Below are 6,045 nucleotides of genomic sequence, written 5' to 3' on the forward strand. Positions count from 1 at the left end.
AGTAACCCAACTCCAAGAGACTCCACAATCTCATTATATTTATTTGCTAATTTATGCATGCTGGTTCTGGGACTTGAACCCCGGTCCTGGGCCCTGTCGCATCGCTTTATCTGCTCAAGGAGCTACCACTTGAGCCAGAGCTCCACTTCCGGATGTTTACTGGTTACTTGGAGGTAATCGTGTCATGGATTTCTCTACCCTGGCTGGCTTCCAATCGTGATCTTCAGACCGCAGCCTCCTGGGCAGCTGGAATTACGGGCATGCTACGCAGCCTCCACATTCACATTTATTCATCCAGCAGTTTATAAAGTCCTTGTAGTGAACTAGGCGCTAAGGATACTATAGATACCCATACATGACCTTGCCCTTAACTATCGACCTAGTACTGCAGCTAATAACTAAGCAGATAGTTCTGAAATTTACTTCTCTCGAGGTAGAAATGGAGGCTCATAGAGATATTAATTCACTTTTGTCTTAATGATGTACCATGAAAACCAAAATCATGAGTCTGTCTACAGAAGCCAACTAGCTCTCTTGCCTACCTGTCCACTCAGCCTCCTGAACTTGTAGCTACATTGCTGGCTCACTTCCTCTAAGGCTCCATCCCTCTATTTTGTAAATACGTTTCTTCCCTCTTGGACTGCAGCTGTTTGCCAGCCCTGGTAGCCCCCAGTATCTAACACAGTGCCTTTACTAGGCACAGATTCCAATCTACTCAGTAATATTGGCTACTTTAATGACCTAGTTAAGACTATGTAGTAGAGAACCAGACAAGAGGATGGATGAGAAAAGCCAAATTGAGAGACCAATATAAAAATAGAGGTGAGAATAGCATTTCCATTTACTCCCACTCCCCTGGTCCAAGGAGCTGGACCCTCTTGTGTAAAAGGAGGGAAACAGGAAGAATGGCTGTGGATGCAGGTAAGTAGGTAGGTATGGTGCGAGAAAAATGGAAAACTCCAGCTGAAGTGTGTGTGTGTGTGTGTGTGTGTGTGTGTGTGTGTGTGTACTAAGCCTTGAACTGAGGGCCTGGGCATGCAGTCCTTTGGCTTTTTTGGTCAAGGCTGTCACTCTACCAATTGAGCCATAGCTTTACTAGCATTTTAGTAGTTAATTGGAGATTAAGAGTTTCATAGACTTTTCAGCCCTGGGCTGGCTTAAAACTATGATTCTCAGTTCTCATCCTCCTGAGTATTATAGGATTATAATACTGGTGCCCAGCTTTAGAGCACTTTCTTTATCATGACCAAGGACTTGAGTTCAATACCAAACACAGAACAGCTAGCCAGAATTTGGAATCCTGCACTAGACCAACAGTGCTACCAAGAATAGATATCAGTTGGGCACTGGTGGCCATGCCTCTAATCTTAAGTACTAAGGAGTCAGATCTGAGGATCACAGTTGGAAAACAGCCTGGGTCAAAAGTACTTGAGACTACCATTTCCAATTAACCAGAAAAAAGCCAGAAGTGAAAGCGAGGCTCAACTGCTAGAAGGCCAGTATTCAGAAAAAAAAAAAAAAAGTGAGGCCATAAGGCTCTGAGTTCAAGTCCCAGTACTGACCAGACACACACAGAAAATAGGTCTCAATCATCTATCACTGCTATGTTAAGCACCTTAGAAATGATTTCTAACATTTACAAAGTTTTCACTTTTTGCCAAGCATTCTACTAAGTACTTTGTTTCAAGTCATTTAGTCCTCAAAAAAATCCTATGAAGTAGCCAGGCAACGGTAGCTCACGCCTGTAATCCTAGCTACTCAGGAGGCTGAGATCTGAGGATTGCGGTTCAAAGCCAGCCCAGGCAGGAAAGTCCATGAGACTCTTATCTCCAATAAACTACTCGAAAATTGGAAGTGGTACTGTGGCTCAAGCGGTAGAGCACTCGCCTTGAGCTGAAGAGTGCAAGGACAGCGCCCAGGCCCAGAGTTCAATCCCCACGACCGACAAAAAAAAAAGAAGAGTTGGCCCTGTGGTTCAAATAGTAGAGCCCTAGCCTTGAGCACAAAAAGACTCAGGGATGGGGCCAGGAATGTGGCTTAGTGGTAGATTGCTTGCCTAGCATGCATGTAGCCCTGTGTTCCACTCCTCAGTACCACATAAACAGAAAAAGCTGGAAAGTGGTGCGTGGCTAGAGTGGTAGACTCTTAGCCTTGAGCAAAAGAAGCTCAAGGACAGTGCCCAGGCCCTGAGTTCAAGCCCCACAACTGACAAAACAACAAAAATCCTATGAAGTATCTCCATTTTACAGGTGAAGAAAATGAGGCACAGGAAAAAATAGTCTTTTGCTGGGGGCCAGTGGCTCACACCTATAATCCTAGCTACTCAGGAAGCTGAGATCTGAGAATTGTGGTTCAAAGCCAGCCTGGGCAGGAAAAATCTGTGAGACCCTTATCTCCAATAAACCACCAGAAAACCGGGAGTGGCCCTGTGGCTCAAGTGGTAGAGTGCTCACATTGAGCTGATGAGCTGAGGGACAGCCCCAGGCCCAGAGTTCAAGCTTCACAACGAATGAAAAAGAAAAATAGTCTTTTGCCCAGGATATACAAGTAAATAGGAGCTCCATGATTCAAACCAAGCTATCTAACTGAACCCACAGTCTTAACCACTATGCTCCACTGCTATGGATAGGACCTCATTGTATTCTAAATAACCCTAGGGGAATGATGGCTATTTCACGTATAAGGAATCTGAGGAAACTTAATAAGTTCACACAGATATTGAGTAGCAAACTCTCCGAACTGAAGAATAAGACTATCTATTTCGTGTGTGTGTGTGTGTGTGTGTGTGTGTGTGTGTGTGTGTGTGAGCATGTGCACACACGCACACAAAACAGTACTGGAGCTTGAAATCAGGGATTGATGCTCTCATATGGCTTTTTCATCCAATGCTGGCACTCTACCACTTGAGCCACAGCTCCACTTTCAGCTTTTTGCTGGTTAATTGGAAATCTGAGTCTCATGAACTTTCCTGCCCAGGCTGGCTTCAAACCTTGATCCTCAGATCTCAATCTCCTAAGTAGCTAGAATTCTAGGCTGTGAGCCACCAATATCTAGCCTAACCTGTAACTGTTAAGAAATGCTCCACTTAGGGGCTGGGAAGGTAGCTCAGTGGTAGAGTGCATGCCTTGCAAGCATGAGGCCCTGGGTTCGATTCCTCAGCCCCACATAAACAGAAAAAGCTGGAAGTAGTCCTGTGGCTCCAGTGGTAGAATGCTAGCCTTGAGCTGAAGAACTGAGGGACAGCGCCCAGACCCAGCATTCAGGCCCCACGACTGGCAAAAAAAAAAAAAAGAAATGCTCCACCTAGACTTTAGGTGTGAGGCCCATTTTCTTTTCAGAGAGACTTTTCTTTTTGCCAGTCCTGGGGCTTGAACTCAGAGTCTAGGAACTGTCCCTGAGCTTCCTTTGCTCAATGCTAGTACTCTGCCACTTGTACCACAACACCACTTCCAGCCTTTTCTGTTTATGCGGTACTAAGGAATGGAACCCAGGGCTTCATGCATGATAGGCAAGCACTCTACCCCTAAGCCACATTCCCAACCCCAGACATATTTTTTGTTTTGTTTTGTTTTGTTTTTTGGGGGGAGGGGTCCGGTCGTGGGGCCTGAACTCTGGGGCCTAGGCACTGTTCCTCAGCTCTTCAGCTCAAGGCTAGTGCTCTACCACTTGAGCCACAGCACCACTTCCGGCTTTTTTCTTTTTTGCTTATGTGGTGCTGAGGAATCGAACCCAGGGCCTCATGCATGCAAGGCAAGCGCTCTACCACTGAGCTACCTTCCCAGCCCCCCACACATATTTTTATTCTGCAAGTTAGTTCATACTATTGCTATTGGTTGATGACACAATGAGATTTCCTTTTCACCAACTAGGCATAAAGGAACAAGAAAGGGCAAAAAGGAGAGGAGCCAAGGAGCCCCTTTCCTGGCTCTGGTGCTCAAAGCAGCCTCTCACTGCCTCCCTGATTCTAGCACATAAAAAGCAGTAGATAGCTGCTACATTTTACTATTTTACTTGTGTGTGTGTGTGTGTGTGTGTGTGTGTGTGTGTGTGTGTGTGTGTGTGTGTCTGTCTGTCTGTCTGTCTGTCTGTCAGGCCTGGGACTTGAAATCAGGGCTCGGGTGTTGTCTCTGAGTTTTTTTGCTCAAAGCTAGCACTCTACCACTTGAGCTACAGTTCCACTTCTGGCTTTTGAGTGTTTAATTGGAGATAAAGAATCTCCCAGATTTTTCTGTCTGGGATTGGCTTTGAACCATGATCCTCAGCTCTTAGCCTCCTGAGTAGATATGATTTACAGAAGTGAGCCACCAGTGCTCAGTTTACATTTTACTCTGTTTTGTTTTTGTTTTTGTCAGTTGTGGGGCCTGAATTTATGGGCCTGGGCTCTGTCCCTGAGCTCTTAAGCTCAAGACTAGTGCTCTACCACTTGAGCCACAGTGCCACTTCCAGCTTTTTCTGCTTATGTGCTGCTTAGGAATCGAACGCAGGGCTTCATGCATGTAAGGCAAGCACTCTACCAACTGAGCCACCTTCCCAGCCCTACATTTTACTCTTTTCAACACAAAAACTTTCCATTTCTTTGGCTAGCATACTGTGTTTTGTGTAATGAAATACCAGCTCCCTTTCTTGCTTATCTTTCTTAAGATTTTTCTTAAGGGGCTTGAACTCAGGACTGGGGCACTGTGCCTGAGCCTCTCTGTGCCCAAGGCTAGTGCTCTACCACTTGAGCCATAGGGCCACTCATAGCCTTTTCTGTTTATGTGGTACTAGGAATGGAACCCAAGGCTTAATGCATGGTAGGCAAGCACTCTACCCCTAAGCCACATTCCCAGTCCAAGGGACAAATACTTGTGACAAGAACCTAATCCATCCCCAGGCAACAATAACTCTTATGGTGACACAACCCCACTATACCAATTCTGAGATACTGATCTGTTGGGTCTTGTCTGTCCCACGAAAGACAGACGGGGTCCAAGGAAAGGTAAGTGCGGCCCCTCGCCCATTCCCCAGCCTCCCTCAGCGCGGGAGACAATCAGATGCAGCGGGGAGTCATATCAAGCAGGAAGAAACTCGTTTATTAACAAAGAGCAGCCCTTTTTAAAGCAAAAAAGAGCGGTGGCATGGCAGGGGAGGAAGAGGAACCAATCACTGTCAAAGTCACACTCTATCATGCACCTAAACTTCCACGGGCTGGTTACGCACTGAACGTAAAGCAAATTGGGCTCTGCCCACTCTACTCTCTCTCAGCGCCATCTTTGCTGCCCATGAGCTCTACAGTAAATCGGGCTCTGCCCACTGAACTCCCTCTCAGCACCATCTTTGCTGCCCATGTGCCCTACACTGATCTACTGGAGGTAGCTTCGACTAAGACTGCTTATTTATGCATACTTCTTGTCTTAAGCCCCAATTCTTCTTTTTTTTGTTTTTGGTCTGGTTGTGGGGCCTGAACTCTGGGCCTGGGCACTGTCCCTCAGCTCTTCAGCTCAAGGCTAGCGCTCTACCACTTGAGCCACAGCGCCACTTCCGGCTTTTTTCTTTTTGTTTTTGGTCCCGTCGTGGGGCCTGAACTCTGGGCCTGGACGCTGTCCCTCAGCTCTTCAGCTCAAGGCTAGCACTCTACCATGAGCCACAGCGCCACTTCCAGCTTTTTTTTTTCTTATGTGGTGCTGAGGAATCGAACCCAGGGCCTCGAGCATGCAAGGCAAGTGCTCTACCACTGAGCCACCTTCCCAGCCCCCGGCTTTTTTCTTTTTGCTTATGTGGTGCTGAGGAATCGAACCCAGGGCCTCAGGCATGCAAGGCAAGCGCTCTACCACTGAGCCACCTTCCTAGCCCAAGCCCCAATTCTTCTATTTAAATCTCAAGCTCATAACAGTACCAGGAAGATGGCTTGAAATGCTTACTCTCCATCTTCCTGCAGCCAAGTTTGAATAAGTCCCCTTTTTCTACCCTTTGCCAAAACAAGCAAGCCTTTTTACTTCGCACATTGGGGTGAGTGGCCAGCTCTGACACACTGGAGCCCCCTAGAGTGATCCTCTCTGACCTGGA

The sequence above is a fragment of the Dipodomys merriami genome, unplaced genomic scaffold (assembly GCF_024711535.1).
Source record: "Dipodomys merriami isolate MVZ:Mamm:240054 unplaced genomic scaffold, mDipMer1.0.p SCAF_613, whole genome shotgun sequence".
NCBI lineage: Eukaryota > Metazoa > Chordata > Mammalia > Rodentia > Heteromyidae > Dipodomys > Dipodomys merriami.